The sequence below is a fragment of the Petaurus breviceps genome, unplaced genomic scaffold, assembly GCF_028583685.1.
Source record: "Petaurus breviceps papuanus isolate PSGF00001 unplaced genomic scaffold, PetGlider_PUasm1.0 90887, whole genome shotgun sequence".
Lineage (NCBI taxonomy): Eukaryota > Metazoa > Chordata > Mammalia > Diprotodontia > Petauridae > Petaurus > Petaurus breviceps.
The window spans coordinates 1,923,060-1,940,847 of record NW_027187370.1 but is presented as its reverse complement, the minus strand read 5'-3'; the positions used below and the strand labels follow the sequence as shown (position 1 = coordinate 1,940,847).

Genomic DNA, 17,788 nt, shown 5'->3' with positions numbered 1-17,788 from the left:
AAGACCGGGGTGGAATGGGTAGGAAATCAGAATGACTAAATAGCCAGCTCTAAGAGCCTTAATCTTGATAGTGTTTTCATTTTATAGTGAGTACATAGTAGGTGCTGAATTACTGCTTGTTCTTCTGGGTGAAGAGGATTCTAGTTGGATAGACATACAGTAGGTCATAGATTTAGAGATGGAAGGAGTTCAGATACTATCTAGTGTAATTCCCCCATTTTTGTAGTGAGCACATAGTAGGTGCTGAATTAATGCTTGTTGAGTTGGATGAGGGGAATTCTGGGAGCTAATTGGATATGGAAAGGACCTCAGAGGCTATTTAATCCAATTTCCCCATTTTACAGATGAGGAAACTGAGGGCCAGATGAAGCGACTTGCCCAAAGTCGTTTAGCCAGTTAAGTAGCACAGCCAAGATTTGAACTCCAAATACATTGCTTTTTCCATTTTAAACACATTGCCTCCTAAGGAGCTCATTCTTATAAACACTTAGCTTGCAGAACCAGCATTGCTTGCATCTTCCAGATCCTGGGAAGCTCACCTCACCTGGCCCCACAATTATCATTATCTTCCCTTCCCACACTGGGCAATGACTCCAATTGTCATACTCTAGAGATGACTTCTAGTATCATACCAGACTCACTTAGAGATCCTCTCCAAGGAGGCAGATGGAGTTATTGGGGGCCAGCATCCTTTTTAATAGAATGTCAGAGATGGAAGGGGCCTTTGGGATCACCAAGTCTAACAAGGGAACTGAAGGATCTGGATCCTGTGATTTCCAGCCATAGCTGGGAGTAGAATCTAGGGCTCCAAGGAGGGAGAAAAAATACATTTATTAACCACCTCTGTGCTAGGCATTGTGTTAAGCATTTTATTTCATTTGCTTTTCACAGCTCTTCGAGGTAGGTGCTGTTATTATCTTCATTTTAAAGCTGGGGAAGCTGAGGCAGACAGAAGTTAAGTTAAATGACTTGCCCTGTGATCACAAAGTTAAGTGCTTGAGGCTAGGTTTGAACTTAGTGCTTCCTGACTCCGGTGTCATAGATGGCTCTGGAAAGTCAAAGTATGGATCAAGGGCTGAATAGGCCAAGAGGGTCAGTCACCTTCTAGAAGTGAAACCACTTTCCGAATCTGCCCTCTGCCCCAGGGGTGGGGATGGTAGAGGGTGGCACCCATGCCCCAGACCATGCCCCCTGTTGGTTGGTTGGCTGTTTAGGGGCAGGAGGAGGAACTGCATGGTCCTTCCTCCCCCCTCTTCCTGGGAGCCGAAACCTTAGGTGTCTTGTCTAGTGTGAGTGGGAGCGGCTGCTGCTCTGGACACCTGGGCCCTCCCCTTTTCCCTCCCCCTACCTCCTTCGACACCTAGGTCCCAAAGGCCAGGATTAGAATAGAACAAACACTCCCCACCCTAGTGGCCAGAGGAGTATTCTCTTTTATTCTCCTCCCTCCTTCCTCCTGGCCCCGCCTCCACCTTTCCAATCCCAGTCACTTTACCACCTTTCCAGCCTTTCCTCCGGGTTCTACCACCTCTCTACTCCCCCTCCCAGCACATTTTCTGGAAAGAGAAACTCAGGAATCTGACCCTGGTGTCCTGGACCCTCGGCTGTCACCAGACAGAGCCGGACATTGGACCCCAGGCATTTGGGCCTCTCATACTGGGGCTTCCCAGGTAGGAAGATAAATATCTATCCAAGATAACCTCCAGTCACCCTTATCCCCGGTATCTTGGTACCTGCTGTCTATGCCAGGGCCCCCTTGCAGATGGGCTTGATGCCTAGTGGGGCAATATCATAATCCCAACCCCGTTCCCATGATGGCAGGTAGGGGTGAGGAACCTATGAAGGCTGGAGGGCTAAGGAACCTGCAAAGGGTACTGGGGTGGAGGTGGGTGTAGGGGAGACACAGGTGGATAAGGGCAAGGTAAGTCCCTCCCCAAATGGACGGCCCCAGCCAGGCATGTACCAACACCCAGGGTCCAGGTAAGGGCTAAACTCGGCACCCTTTTCTGTTTCCTCCTCTGACATAACCTGGGACCTGGGGGCACCCTACTGCCCAGCTCCTTCCCTCTGTTTCTGGCCTGCCCATGGCTTCTCTCACCTGCTTCTCCCATCTCTCTATGTCCTCCCTTTGGGTCCATTGTGATTTCTCCATCTCTAAAGATCTCTTCTTTTTCTCTGTGGAGAGAATATTTGCCAGTATTTTGTAAGCTGGAGGGTGGCGGCAATAGGGAATCTTTTCTCATTTGGGTGATTTCTGTTCCCGCTGGACAGCCCTCCCCCTTCCCCTTCCTAAAAGGGAGATGGAGAGAGACATTAGTCGGAGGCTCAGTGTCACAGTAAGCCCCCATTCTTTATTTTTTTTTTTTTTTTGCCTTTTGGAGGGCAATTGGAGTTAAGTAACTTGCCCAAGGTTACACAGCTAGTTTTATTTTTTGTTTGGGTGTTAAGTGTCTGAGGCCATAACCGAACTCTGGTCCTCCTGACTCCGAGACCAGCGCTTTTACTCACTGCGCCACCTAGCCGCGCCCCGCCCCCCCCCCTCCCCCCCCATCTTGTTCATCTCTGAAAGTCTACTGTGAGTTTCCCCTGGTTGGGATTCCCCATGATCTGTCTAGAAAAAAGGAAAGGGGTCTGTCTGGGGTTCCTGAAAAGTTCATTTGGGGGAGCAGTAAAATGATTAGGGTACACTGAATTAGGATTCGTTTTTGGGAGAGAGGAATTAATTGTTCCTTCTTTCTCCTCAACTTTAGTTGCTCAGTGTACTGAGGTGGATGGGTTCAACACTGTTCCCCACCTTCCAGCTCCCCAGCAAAATAGCTTAAATCTATAAGATCTTGTTGACTGGGTCCTAGCCGTGTCAAAGAATGGGGGTGGAGGACATGGGTAACTCAACAGTGATGCCCCAACTTCAGGGCGGGAAATTGTGGGAGTGGATGTTTGGGTCGCTGCTAGAAAGACTAGAGAATGGGGCGATTAGGGTAGGACCTCATTTCCCACTGTAGGGTGAGGTAGGAGAGCTCTCTGTACCCAGAAAAGCACGCAGGCTAGTTGGGGCCCATTGTTGTTATAAATCCTCCTTGTAGGGAATTTCAATTCCACTTCTCCAGTGCAGCTTCAATAAAGGCTGAGGATAAAAAAATGTTACTTTTGGACTCTCCTTCTTCCCCCTCCCACTCCCCCCCCAAAAAAATCAGCTTAGGGGAGATGGGAGCTATAAACCGTCGTGCCCCTCCCCCCCCAGGGTAAATAACCCATAATGATTAACCCTAATCAGATTCTGGCCACTTTTGCATATTTTCCAAATTAAACTTTCAAAGAAATCCTCACCCCTCCAGAGGCAGACACACCTTTCTTCTTGTGGGTAGGTTGGACCTCAGTTTCCTGTTCTCTTCTTACCTGATATGATGCAAATGTCAGGGTAGTTGTCATCCTGGGTCTATATTGTTTCACAGTTGCACCTCAACGTTTCCCCCTTTTCTTCCCAAATCTCATTTAAAGAGAGCATCTAGAATTCCCACCCCAAGGGGGAGGTTCATTCCCTGCAAATGGGTACACAGGGACTACCCCAGCCTGTAGGGAGAAAGGAGGACCTCTACCAAATAACCTCTGGACCCTTTTCCATTGTCCAGTCCTACCTACCCTACAAACTACCAGTGGCCCCCAGACCTCCAGTGCCTCACAGAAAGTTTCCAAGCCTGTGATGTTTAAAGTAGAACTTAAAATATTTAATATTGTTGCCCCTGCCCCCCAAACGATTCTCTCCCAGCTTCTGCTAGCCAGGTGGGGCAAGTTTCAGGAAGTAAACAAGGAGGCTGGGGAAAGAAAGGGGCCGTGGGTAAGAGAGCTTCCGGGGACCTTGGGGTGGGAGGGGAATACTTTTGAGGTGTGGAGAGCTTCGTCGGAGTGCGTGTGTCTTTGGAGTACGGAAGTCTGGGGATGCCTGAGGGCAATTCCCCTCCTTCGTGAACCTCCCCCCGCCCCGTTTATTTGCCCCAAACCAGTTTGGTAGGTGTGGGAGGACAGGCTGGCCATTCCGATTTTGTCCCTCTGGGTCTCTTTTCCTTGTCCTGTTCGCCTCACATACTTTGCGTTTTTTCCCTCCACTGCCATGATCCTGACTTCCCTGTTCCAGAAAGTAGGGTCTGGGAATGAAGGGAGCAGGGAGGTGGAGAGACAATTGAACCAACATTTCCTCACCCCCTCACCCCTCACCCCTCCATCTTGTCCCTGTGTCTGGTCTCCTGTGAACAGGTTAGAAAGTGATATACTATAAAGTGGCCTATGTCATTTATTCCTTAAAGGGAGCCCCTCATCCTACCCTGTCAGCCTTTGTCCACCCCACCCCCAGATTTTGGCAGAACCTCCTTTCTAGCCATCCCCCTCCATGGGGGATGCCATTCAGTGCTGCCTGTGTTCAGGGACTGGGAGAGAGAGGAGGGAGAGGAGTAGGTTCCTATGTTGGAGGGCCCTGAGAAAGTTTATCCACTCCACCTGCCCTCCCCACCCCCCAACACATAAGGAGATGAGGACACCTCTCCTTGGCCCATGATTAGACTGAGGGAAGGACCTCCTAGGGATTCTGGCTGATTTTTCACTCTCCCCTCTCATCAACAAAACTCCCTTCATTCTTTCTTTTTTTTTTTCTTGGAGAGGGGAAGGCAAGGCAATTGGGGTTAAGTGACTTGCCCAAGGTCATACAGCTAGTGTGTCAAGTGTCTGAGGCCAAATTTGAACTCAGGTCCTTCTGACTCCAGGGCCAATGCTCACTGGTAAAACTCCCTTTGTTGATTTTGGAGGATGTCTCCATGTTTTCTATGTTGTCTCTCCCCCTGTATCTTTTGGCTTTTTATGCTATTTCTGGGTCTTCTCTCTTTGTATCTCCCTTAAGCTGATTATTTTTGTTCCTTAGGAGAACTTCCTTAGGAGTTCTGAACCTTTCATGTGGTATCATGGACCCTATTGATGGTCTGGTGAAGTCAATGGCCCCCTTCTCAGGAAAAGGTTTTTTAAAAAATTGAGGGAAGTTCTCAATTTCACTTAGAATTAGTGAAAATAAAGATGTCCTTGTTTTCTCATCCAAGTCTATAAATTCCCTGAAATCCTTGGACCTCAGGGTAAGACCCCTCCTTGCCTTTCAGGGTACAGTAGGTGAGTTGGGGAAGCCCTGTTTCCCTGCCTCCATAGGCTCCAGGGACAGAGTTGGGAAAGGGTTATCTCAGGTTGAGCTGTGTAGGGGAGTGGGGTGTCCTGGGAGGGTGATAGCAGACTAGGAGGCCAGGAGACCTGTGGGGTTCGAGGGAGTCAGGTTCCCTAGGAGTGGAGTGGAATGAGGAGGGGAGGGAAGGCTGGGTCTGACAGGGCTGGCCCAAGGCAGAGCCAGAGTGGGGCATCTGAGCCTTTCTGTACACAGTGCAGGGGAGCAGAGAGGACAGCATATGGAGGACCTGGGATCCCCTCCTGAAGCTGGTTGTGCTCCAGGTGTGTCTCTAGGCAGGGGGCAGCTAGGAAAACTGGAGAAAATCATTGTCCCCCACCAAGAATGGCCCTATGGGTGGTTGGAAGAATGGGGGACTGGAGAGGGCACTAGATAAGGACCAGAAGTGGGGCTGCTGGGTATGTACAGGGAAGACTCAGGCCACCTCTTCCACCCTCATATACAGTTGCCCCCTGACCTTTATCTGCCCCTTTCCCCCCTTGTTTTGTATGAGTTGGGGTGGGGTGGGAGGAGCAGGTTGTTTGTGTTTCTCCAAAGCCAGGAAGTTGTGAGGATGAGTCAAGGTTGAGTGGAGAGCCCCAGGCATCTCTACCTCACCGGCCCCTCCCTGACTCACCTGCCTCTTCTTTCTCCCTCACCCTTTTCCTCCCTCCCCCAAATCCCCTCTGCTATACCCACACCTTCACAGGACCAACAATGCCTATTTTTTTTTCCTATTCCCTGCCTTGCACCTTTCTTCATTCCCTGAGCTCAATGTCCGCCACCCTACCCCCACTCCCTTGGGAGTCAAAGGGGGAGGGCATCTGGAAGTCAAAATAAGTTGTTGTCATCTCAGTCTCTGCTACCCACAGGTAGCATCAGACAGGACTGGACTGGCTATGCCAGTCTCAGGGGTGACTCTTGGGCAGAACTCAGTTTTTGCTGCTGATGTTGATGATGCCAGGCAAACAAGATAGGTACAGTGGGGGTGGCAGGGGTTGATAATCTGGTGTTGGTGTTGGTTGCTGACAGATGGCAGAATGGGTAGGTGTTCACCTTGTCAGAGCTAAGACAGACAGAGACAGAGACAGCCAGAGTCAGCGGCAGCTGGTTCAATAGACCAGGTAAGATGGTCTACAGTTATCCCCATTGGTGTTGGGGCTTAGGGGAAGAGAGTCTTCACATCCAGGTAAGACAAGAATTATACTACAGCAGACTACAGGATAGAGTGTCCCACGGGTTTCTTCCTCAATGGAGAAGGATAAATGGATCGGGTTCCTGCCAGCCCCTCCACACCACCCTCTACCCCTTAGCCACAGGTTTCATTGTGCTCTAGGTAATTTCCTACTTGGGCTGATATCAGCTGTCTATTCCACTGTGGTTCTCTTGCCTTGGTTTCTCTATGCTGCCTTCTATCCCCAAATGAGGCCTCTCAGAGAAGGAATTTATCCCAGTTGTCTCCCTTTACCCCTATTGCCTGTGGGTTAAACTCACCTGCCTGGTTTCCTGCTATACATTTCCTCCCCTCCCCCTATTCAAGTCATGAATACTGCCAGCTCCCTCCATATACGTCACTGGCAGGTGTTGCCACAACATGCCTCTGGCATCTAGGCCCCTGCCTGGTACCTGGAAAAGTGGCCTGCCAAAACCCAGAGTAGAGCAGGGCTAGAAGGGCCCTGAGGACTGTGGAGGAAACCCTACCTGTTGTTTGCTTTTTTCTGTCAGTCTCAGGGGTACCTCCCTACTAGGAATGGCACTATGGGTGGGTAGGGTAGTGATGGCAAATAAAGAGAGACTAGGGAAGAGATAAGATGCAGTGGCCTGACCAATCCCCCTCACCTTACCCCCACCCCAGGCATTCTGTCTGGTATCACAAGGGTGTGACTGATTCTTGTGTATGGGTGTCGAAGGTGAGAGCAAAGACCCCATGGATTACAGAATCCTGAGACTGGAAGGGGCCTTTCAGGCTTGCACATACCTGCACAGGATGGGTGCCACATCCGAGACAAAAGATCATCCAGCCTTCATTTAAGGACTCAGACTGATGAATGAATGAGTAAATGAATGCCAAAGCATTTAAGTGCTACCATACGCCAGGCCTTGTACTCAGTGCTGGAAGTATTGGTGGGGAGGTAGCACATTTTAACTTCGGACAGTTCTAATTTTAAATAACTTCTTCCTTGTTGTTGTTCAGTCGTGTCTGACTCTCCATGACCCCATTTAGGATTTTCTTGGCAGAGATACAGGAGTGGTTTGTCATTTCCTTTTCTAGTTCATTTTACAGATGAGGAAACTGAAGCAACCAGGGTTAAGTGACTTGCCCAGGGTCACATAGCTATTAAGTTGGTGTTTTTTGTTTTTTTGGAGGGCAATTGGGGTTAAGTGACTTGCCCAAGGTCACACAACTAGTTTTTGTGTTAAGTGTCTGAGGCCACATTTGAACTCAGGTCCTCCTGACTCCAGGGCAGGTGCTCTATTCACTTTGCCACCTAGCCGCCCCAGTTAGTAAGTTTCTGAGGCCAGATTTTAACTCAGAAAGATGAATCTTTATGACTCCAGGTTCAGCACTCTATTCACTATGCCTCCTAGCTACCCAACTTCTTTCTTATATCAAGCTAAAATCTGCCTCTTGACAACTTCTTTCCATGGTTCCTCAGTATTGCCCTCTGGGGGCAAACAGAACAAATCAAATTCCATCTGACAAGAAAACTGTCTCTCATAATAATAATAATATAGCATTTGAAGATTTACAAAGAAATCTTAAAACATGATCTTATTTTAGCTCCATAACAACCCTGGGAGGTAGGTGGGTGCTACTACTATTCCCATTTTACGGATAAGAAAATTGAGGCACAGAGAGGTTAAGTGATTTGTGAAGGGTCACATAGCTAGTATTTGAGCATATTATGTTCCTCTAAGGGTCCTGTATTCCAAATTAAACATCTTTAACTCCTTTGGAATCAGTATAGTGTAGGTAGCTTGCCTCAAAATCAGGAAGACTGGGGCTTCAGCCTTGCTTCTGACACATTCTATTTGGGTGACCATGGGCAAGTCAGCTAACCACTTAGTGTTCACAGAAATTCTCCAAGAATCTATAATGGCAAAGAAGGTGTCCACCTGCATAGGTAGAGGAGGTTTCCTCACTTTCCTCACTTGGGAGTTTCCTATACTATTAAAATTACAGAGCTTGTCTTAATTCCTAATTCCTTCAACTAATCCTTCTAATCTAAGGCTTGGTTCTAGGCCTATCCTCTGAAAACATTCACTGTCCTCTGAATACATTCTAACTTGTCAATACCTTTCTAACTTGGGCAGTACAGTGTATTGTGTACCTTGGAACCGTACAGTGGGATTGTATTAGCTTCCTCATTCTGCACATTATATTTCTAGTAATATAGTTTAAGATTACATCAACTGTGTCCTAGGACCATAGATGGAGACTTAGAATTGACCTTAGGGTCATCCAGTTCAGTGCAACAAGCATTTATTAAGTACCTACTATATGCTTAGTAGGTACTGAGTATGCAAAGACAAAATGAAGAAAAAAAAACAGCCTCTGCCCTCTAGCTTCCAATCTCCTTGCAGGGATAAAAACAAGTCAACAGATAAATATATGCATGATAATTTTAGGAGGAGGGAGAAGGCATTAATAACTAGGGAAATCAGGAAAGGTTTCCTGGAGGAATTAGCGCAGGAGCTGAGCCTTGAGAGAAGGTAGGGATTTTCTGTGAGGCTGAGGTGAAGAATGCAATCCTGGCATTCTGTACATTTGTACTAGGCCCAGCCTGTGCAAAGTTCCAGAGAAGGGGGATGGAGTCCTGAGTTGGAGGAAGACTAAGTGTGCCAGTTTGGGTAGGTCGTTGAATTTGGGAAGGGTATTTATGTTCAATAAACCTGGAGAGGTAGGTTGAATTAGAGCAGAAATGTCTTTAAATGCCTACTTCACTGAGGAATTCATATTTTATGCTGAAGGCAATAGGGAGCCACTGAAAATTCTCGAACAGGGGAGTTTTTGTGCTTTAGGAAGGACAAAAGCACAAAAGATTATTTTGGCAGCTTTTCTGGAAGAAGGGTTAAAGTGGGAAGAGATTGGAACCTGAGACCAATAAGTAGGTTAAATCACTAATATAGATGTATCCATATAGATTCATATAGATTGTAGCCATATTAGAAGAGAGAAAGGGACAGGTACAAAAGATATAGTGGTGTTAAGATTGACAAAACTTGGTGATTGATTGGCTGTTAGAAAGAAGGAAGAGTCAAGAATGATTTTAAGTTGCAAACTTTGGATGACTGGGAAGGGTTTCTTTATTAGACAAATACTGTTGGAAAAACTGGAACACAGTTTGGCAAAAAAGAAATAGGTGTTGACCAGCTTTTTATGTCTTTAAATGAAGATAAATTCCAAGTGGAATTTAGGTTATTTTGTTCAGCCTTCTCATTTTACAAATGAGACTGATGCCTAGAGAGGTTCTATATTCTTCATTCGTTGAACTTGCATTTCTGTGAAAACCCCAAGATCTTTTCTGTACAAACTCTCTAGCTTTATCTTTCCTGTCCTATATTTATATAATGGTAAGGCTTGTTAGTAGGTCCAGGAAGTGGGATGCTGTACTCTTCCCCCCCACTAAGGATCTCTACTTTGCTCTATGCATGCGGAAGAAGTTCAGTTCTGACTTCCCAAAAAAGGGTTAGGCTTTTGTTGTCTCATCTCATTCTTTGATTCTTTGTCTCTTTGTACCCCTTAGGAAAAATAACTCGAAGCTTGGGTTTTGGCTCATGTCTAGGGCGCACCCAAAGGGTACTTGATGTACAACGTAGAACAGTTATAGGACAGCTATTATTTCCCCTATACAAAAGGAATGCTTAATAAACAAAAGGCTCCAAAGTAGGAATTGACAGAAAAAAAAATTGAAACAAGTAGCCACAGTATTATAGTTACTGTTATGTTTTCCTGGGAAGTTGATACTTAAAACATCAAGACAGGATGCAGTTAGTGGAACTATCAGATAAATATTTTACGATTCTCCTTAGTTCTGCACTGGCCAAACAGTTTCCTTCAGGTCCATGTTCTGTGGCAAACAAAACCAGGACTTGGGCTCATTCTGTTCCAGGTGGTCATCTCCTTTAAGGAGCAGTATAGTGAAAGTATGTTACATATTCTACCTTGTAGCTAGAACTATTTTAGGAACCTCTACCTAATCTTGAGAACTCATAGAATTACCTCCAATACTGGACATGTCCATCTCAGGATTTCTATGTTGGCAAAGGGATCACAAAGCCAGAAAGGCAGCCCAGAACTTGAAGGCCTAGATTCTAGTGTCACATGGAAACTGTCACCATGCTCCCCCCATCCCAATCATCCCTCATAGGAAGTCCCAGAGTAATATGATGTCACCTGGAGAATTGAAAGAAGAGGGTAGAGTCACTCGCTTTTTAAGACCAAGTGACCAAGTGGGTCACTGCCCATTCTTTTGGCCTAAGTGGCTTAACCTCCTGGTTTAGCCTCCCCTCATCAACCTCTGTGGGATAGGAAACTCAGGAACCACCCAGGGTTTACTGCATCAGCTCACAGCAATGAGGCTTTCAGTGTTAAGCCACACTTATCCCTGGAAGTTACCTGGGGAACAAACACAAATACATCCTCCATGGGACAGCCCCAGTAGGCCCAACCCTGCTCCATAGAGTTCAGTGTCTACTACACTTAGGCATTTGATTAAAAACAAAACACAACACAACAATCCTCAAGTATAGGATTTTACATTTATTCCTATTTCATCTTATTTTCATTAGATATGGCCCACTTTTCCACCCTGCCAATATGGAAGACCATTTTGGGTTCTGATTCTATTGTCCATCATGCTGTCCTTTCTAGCTTTCTCCATAAGTTTAATAACTGTACCATCTGTGCCTTCATCCAGCTCAGGGATTATAAATATTGAACAGCCTAGGCCCAAAGACAGACAGATGACTGGGGCATTCTATCTCCCCCTCGTGGGCTTCCATCCATTCTTTGGGTCATTCTCTGAGGCGTCTAGACATTGAAGTAGATAGAGCTCTGGTGCCAGTTAGGAAGACTTGAGTTCAAATATAGTCTCTCTCTCTCTCTCTCTCTCTCTCTCTCTCTCTCTCTCTCTCTCTCTCTCTCTCTCTCTATATATATATATATATATATATATATATATATATATATATATATATATGATAGACACTATCAGCCACTTTACATTGGGCTTCTCAGTTTTCCCCTAAAATGAGGATAATAACAGCTCCTACTTCCTAGGGTTATTGTGAGGATCAAATGAGATAATATTTGTAATTTTTTGTTGTTTAGTTGTTTCAATCATTCTAATTCTTTGTGATCTCATTTGGAATTTTCTTGGCAAAGATACTGGAGTGGTTTGCCATTTCTTCCTCTAGCTCATTTTACAGATGAGGAACCAAGACAAACAGGGTTAAGTGACTTGTACAAGGTAATAAGTGTCTGATGCCAGATTTGAAATCAGGAAGATGAGTCTTCCTGACTCCAGACCCAGCACTCTATCCATTTTGGTCACCTAATATTTGTAAAGCATTTAGTAAAGTGCTTGACACATAATAGGACTCGATAAATGTTTATTCCCTTCCTTTCTTATCTGGTCATTTATCCAGTCCCCAATCCTCTGAATTATTCTATTATCTAAGTCAATAAGCATTTATCTAGCACTTACTATGGGTTAGGTATAGTGCTAAACTCTGGAGATAAAAATACTAGCAAAAAGAGAATTCCTGCCTCCTTATCTAGAGTTTATTATCTAGCCTTCTTTTAATTTTGTCCTTAAGGATAGTGTGAGAAACTTTATCCTGTGCCTTAATGCTCTATCTAGGGCATTCAACTAATCTACACACCTGGTAACCTTGTCCAAAATGTAAATGAACCATCTTGAATGAAGTTAGTTGGGTGTGGCCTGCTATGGATGAGCTCATGCTGCCTCTTGATAATAACTGTACCTCCCTTCCCTGGGCTGTTGTAAGGGTCAAATGAGATAATAATTGTAAAGTGCTTAGCACAGTGCCTACACATAGTAAACATTATAATAAATGTTAGCTATTAAAATTATTATTAGAGATCACTGCTTCCTTTTCTAAGAACTTACAAACCATAATAAATGCAAGAGTTTCCCCAGGAATTTCTGTTGAACTAATCTCTGTCTCTATAGTTACAAAGAAACTACTTTCTTCCATTAAAAACATTTTTGACACTAACCTATCTTTATTCATGCAACTTTTCTGTTTTCCACCTTTTTTCTTTTAAAAAATATTAAATTTATTGGTATATTTTGTTTTAGCAAGACAAACCTACCAAAGGAATTAGTCTATCAATTGTTAGCACCAAGGAAGTATATGTCATTTAATTTGACAGCGTGGATCTTAACAACAATGGACAGAGTTTTGTGGCCTCTATGTAGAAATAAGGATCAAGAGTGGCTAGGTGGCACAGTAAATAGAGCATCAGCCCTGGAGTCAGGAGGACCTGAGTTCAAATGTGACCTCAGACACTTAACACAAAAAACTAGCCTTGTGACGTTGGGCAAGTCACTTAACCCCAATTGCCCTGCCCTCCCCCCTCCAAAAAAAAAAAGGACCAAATCTGTGATTTCATTAATTAGAGGAAATTCCCTCTACCAATACAAGTTGGCACCTTCTCTTGAAATTCATAGTCTTAGGGAGTTGTTTAGATCACTGAGAAGTTAAGTGATTTGTTCAGGGTCATATAACTAATATGTGTCAGAGATAGGACTTGACCCCAGGTCTTTGTAGCTTTGAGGTAAGTTCCACCAACACCACATTGCCTCTGGCTTGTTCAGTATGTGCTTACCCTATCCCTGTAAGCATGGTTAAGTAGTTATTCAATGTCCTTACTTTTTTTTTTTTGGAGGAGAGGGAGGTAGGGCAATTGGGGTTAAGTGACTTGCCCAATGTCACAAGGCTAGTTTTTGTGTTAAGTGTCTGAGGCTGGATTTGAACCCAGGTCCTCCTGACTCCAAGGTCAGGTGCTCTATTCACTGTGCCATCTAGCCACCCCAATGTCCTTACTTCTTAAAAGGAGAAGTTGCTGTTCAGCTGTCTAAGATGGAGGTCTTGTGATTCCCTTAAGAGGCCGGAACTGCATGAACACTACGATTCATCTACATGTTAACTCTATGTACATTGTTGTGGTCATTGTCTCTATGGTTCTTTTGATTCTCTTTACTTTGTTCTATATCACTCATGTCTTCCCATAGTTCTTTGAATTCTTTATATTCATTAATTCATGTTCTTCAATATAGTGCCTTCCATCTGTTAGTTATTTTATCTTTATCATGTATGTTGCTTGTTTGTATATTTGTATGTTGTCTCCACATGAGATTGTGAGTTCCATGAGAGCAGGGACTGTTTTTTGCCTCTTTTTCTTTTTTTTGCCTCTTCAGCATTTAGCACAGTACCTGGCACATAGTGTTGTTGTTGTTGAGTCATTTCTGTCCTGTCCAACTCTGCTTGACCCCATTTTGGGATTTTCTTGGCAAAGATACTAGAGTGGTTTGCCATTTCCTTCTCCAGTTCTTTTTACAGATGAGGAACTGAGGCAAACAGGGTTAAGTGACTTGCCCAGGGTCACACAGTTAGTAAATATTTGAGGCCATATTTGAACTCAGGTCCTCCTGACTCCAGGCCTGGCTCTGGCTTCTGGCACATAGTAGGTGCTCAATAAATGTTGATTGATTGATTGATTATCATTTCTTTTGGCCCAGTAATGTCCTATTATATTCCTATACCACATTTGTTTCAGCTGTTCAGCTGTTGTTGCACATTTATTTTTTCTAGGTTTCCACAGTCACAAATAATGCTTCTATGATAATTTTTTTATGCATATGTGTCTTTTCTTGCTGTTAGTAACCTTCTTGGGATACAGTCCCAGTAGTAGACTCTCTGAGTCAAAGGATATAAACAATTTAGTAACATTGCCTGTGTAATTCTAAATCATTTTTCCTGTATGATTGAACCATTTTGCAAGTCTACCAACAGTGAATTAATGTGCCTGAGTTCTCCCATATTTTAGGATCTCTGCTACCTTAAAGGGTTTGAGATCCTACCTCAGGGGTTTAAGTACATTTTTTCAGATGGTCATTAAAAAATATCTTCTTTCTAATAATATGTTCCCATATCTTTTGGCCACTTGTCTATTGGCTCTTAATATCACAAATTTGTGTTTATTCCCTATAAACATTGGTTGTCAGACTTAAAAAAAATCAGTATTCAATGCAAGATTTTTAGTCCACATATTTTCTTATGATTTTAACTGCATTGATTTTATTTGTGTAAACACTTTTTCATTTTACATAATTGAAATTTTCTGTTTTGTCTTCCTTGATCTTTTGTATTTGTTTGGTTACAGATTTTTTTTTCCTATCTATAATTGTAAATGATAAAATGTCACATTCTCCCTTTTTCAAATGATTGATTTAAAAATATTTAGATCATATTTCCATTTTCCCTAATAATCTTTGTCAATGAAAGAATGTCTTTCCCCATAGTTTGTGTTTTGGGGTTTGTGGAACACTTGTCTTTTGTGTGCTTTTCTTTCTTCTAGTTTTTCTCTTATTTGGTCTATTCCACTCACCTACCTTTTTATTTTTCATCCAGGGCCAGATAATATTGATAATTAATGCTTTGTAGTATACTTTAAAATCTGGGAGTGCCAGGTCCTCCTCCTTCCTACTTATTTTCATTATGTCCCTTGATATTCCTGATTTTTTATTATTCTAAAGAAATTATTTTTGTCGTTCTGCCTAATTTTGTACAGCATCTCCTTGGTAATTCATTGTCTTGTCTTACTGTCTTATGTTCACATAAATACCCAGACATACATTTTCCTCTGAGAACTACTTAAGCTTTATCCCACAAATTTTAGTGTATTGTTCTATTGTAATAATTTCCTCTAATATAGTTACTGTTTCTATGATTTTTCTTTGGTCTACTAATTATTTAAGATAATATTATTTAATTTCCCTTTAGGCTTCTGTCCTTTGTTCATATTTCCCTTTTTAATTAGAATTGTTATTTTGTTATGATCCGTAAAGAAAACATTGAATATTTTTCCATTTATACATTTATCTAAGAGTTCTTTATGCACTAGCACGTGATCAGTTTCTGTAAAGGCGCCATGATGCATAAAAATTGGTGTATTGCTTAGTAGTGCCATTCAGCAATCACTACAGGCATTTAATGACTAGATTTTGTTTTTAATACGTACTCTTCAAATCCTTAATTTTTAAAATTTTTATGTTAGATTTTGTCTAAATTTGAAATAGGCTCTTGAAATCATCCCTAATATTTTCTTATCAAAGGCTTAAAATTCAGCTACCTTTTCTTTAAAGTGTTATTGTTCAGTTGTTTTCAGTTGTCACAATGCTTTGTGACCCCCTTTAGGGTTTTCTTGGCAAAGGTACTAGAGTGGTTTGCCATTTCTTTCTCCATTTCATTTTGCAGATGAGGAACTGAGGCAAACAAGGTTAAGCAACTTTCCCAGGGTTCCACACTAATAAGTGTATGGGGCCAAATTTGAACTCAGGTCTTCCTGGCTCCAGGCCCAGTGTTCTATCCACTGTCCCACCTGGCTGCTCTTTTTAAAAGCATTGAAATGCTATACCACTTGGTGCATACATATTTAATAATTTCATTATCTATAGTATCTTCAAGCATAACATATTTTCTCTGCTTGTGTCTCTACTCTTGTCTGAGAACATTATTTGGACTTTTTGAATTCTTCTGAGGCAGCCTAATTTGTACTATTTGTACTAATAGTAGTGTGGGCTTAGTGTATTTGGTGGGTATGGGGTGGGGGGTGCTGCTAAATGTTTAACAACCAACTCCATGAACTAAAAAAAAAGTACAGCACACTTTTAAGTTTCATCTGCATTATTAACATTTTCTCTATCACTTCCTTAAATCTAGACAATAAAAAAACCAATGTTGTACCATAAATTCTTGATTTGTACTTTACTGTTTTCTAAGGTATAAATAGGGCTCACACTGAAGATTTAACAATTGGTGACAGTAGGTAGGACTGATCCAGCTCCAGCATAGCCCTGTGGGTATACCAGGGGACACTCCAGGTGTTGGAGTAACTATAGCAAGCCCACACCAGGTTCTTACCCTCCTTTCTGTAAGCTTTCCAAAACACGGTGACATTTTATCCTTAACCAATAAAGGAATGTAGTTTATTAGTTTTGCCCACCAGGTGGCGTGGCATCACTCTAGCCGCCAGCCCAGTGGACCTCTTGCAGGTGTTAAAAGGCCCCTTCTATCTGCAGGTGTAAACAGCCCAAGCAGGGGGATCCACCAAGCTTCCACCTTTGACTCTTATTAGATGTATAACTAAGGGCAAATTATTTAACATCTCTAAGCCTGAGTTTACTCATCTGTACAATTTGCTAGTATGGTTGTTTACATAGAGTAAATTACGAATTTAGAAGAGACAGATGGCATTGCTGGTAAACAGAGCTCTCAAAAGACAGCTGGTCTTGGGGTCAAGAAGACCTGAGTTCAAGTACTGCCTCTGACACTGTGGGATATTGGCTGTGGGACTCTGGGCAATTCACTTGAACTCTGTGTGGTCCTGAGCAGTTGGATATTTGCATCAATAGAGGGATTTTTCTCTCTGGCAGCTCCCTATACAATTGTACTTATCTGATAGGGATACTGTAAAAGGTCAAATGTGTTAGTGCATGGTGTCTATATGTATGTATGTGTATGTGAAGGTATGTAGATAGAACATTTATTACATGCCTTCTCTGTACCTGTCACTGTGCTCTGGGAATACGAATATAAGCAAGCAAGACAGTGCCTGCCCTCAAGGAGATTACATGATGAAAGATAATTCTTTTTTAAAAATTTAATAGTATTTTTAAAATTACATGTAAATAAAATTTTCAGCATTCATTTTTTGAAAGACTTTGAGTTCCAAATTTTTCTCCCTTCCTTTCTCCCCTCTCTCCAAGATGGAAAGCAATGTCATAGAGGATATACAAGTTCAAATGTGTAAAACATATTTCCACATTAGCCATGTTGTAAAAGAAGGAACAGAACAGTAGGAAAAAAAAACATGAAAAAAAGTGAAAATAGTATGCTTCAATCTGCATTTAGATTCCACCAGTTCTTTCTTTGGATGTGGATAACATTTTCCATCATGAGTCTTTTGGAATTGTCTTGGATCATTGTATTGCTGGGAAGAGCTGAGTCTATCATAGTTGGTCATCATACAATGTTACTGTTACTGTGTACAATGTTCTCCTGGTTCTGCTCACTTCACTCAGCATCAGTTCACGGAAGTCTAATGAAAGATAATCCTTTTTTTTTTTTTTTTTTGCATTTTTTGGAGGGCAATTGGGGTTAAGTAACTTGCCCAAGGTTACCACAGCTAGTTTTTTTGTGTGGGTGTTGTGTCTGAGGCCGGAACTGAACTCAGGACCTCCTGACTCCGGGGCATGAAAGATAATTCTTAAAGGGGGAGTGGAAAGGGTAGAGGAATAAGCATCCTAGTTTGAGGCAGTGAAGACCATATATTGCCAACTCAAG

The 17,788-nt window shown here is 42.9% G+C and overlaps 1 protein-coding gene and 1 long non-coding RNA gene across 5 annotated transcripts in view; one reads left to right on the top strand and one right to left on the bottom strand.

The window, feature by feature from the left end:
- Positions 1 to 844: 844 nt before the first annotated feature.
- LOC138150810 (uncharacterized) lies at positions 845 to 4,508 on the bottom strand. 2 transcript variants are annotated; one of them, XR_011165657.1, is made up of 5 exons: positions 3,637 to 4,506; positions 3,325 to 3,393; positions 3,025 to 3,121; positions 2,096 to 2,172; positions 845 to 1,048 (listed from the first exon to the last, which is right to left on the bottom strand). It is a non-coding gene; the product is annotated as an uncharacterized lncRNA (long non-coding RNA). The 2 variants fall into 2 exon arrangements; XR_011165658.1 differs by having other exon boundaries at positions 3,345 to 4,508.
- GRB7 (growth factor receptor bound protein 7) overlaps positions 1,131 to 17,788 on the top strand; it is a 36,854-nt gene continuing 20,196 nt past the window's right edge. The window contains exon 1 of one of the 3 annotated variants that reach the window (XM_069074265.1): positions 1,131 to 1,667. The gene's annotated coding sequence lies outside the window, so the exon portion shown is untranslated. The remainder of the gene's footprint in view (positions 1,668 to 17,788) is intronic. The other 2 variants (XM_069074266.1, XM_069074264.1) reach the window with 2 other exon arrangements.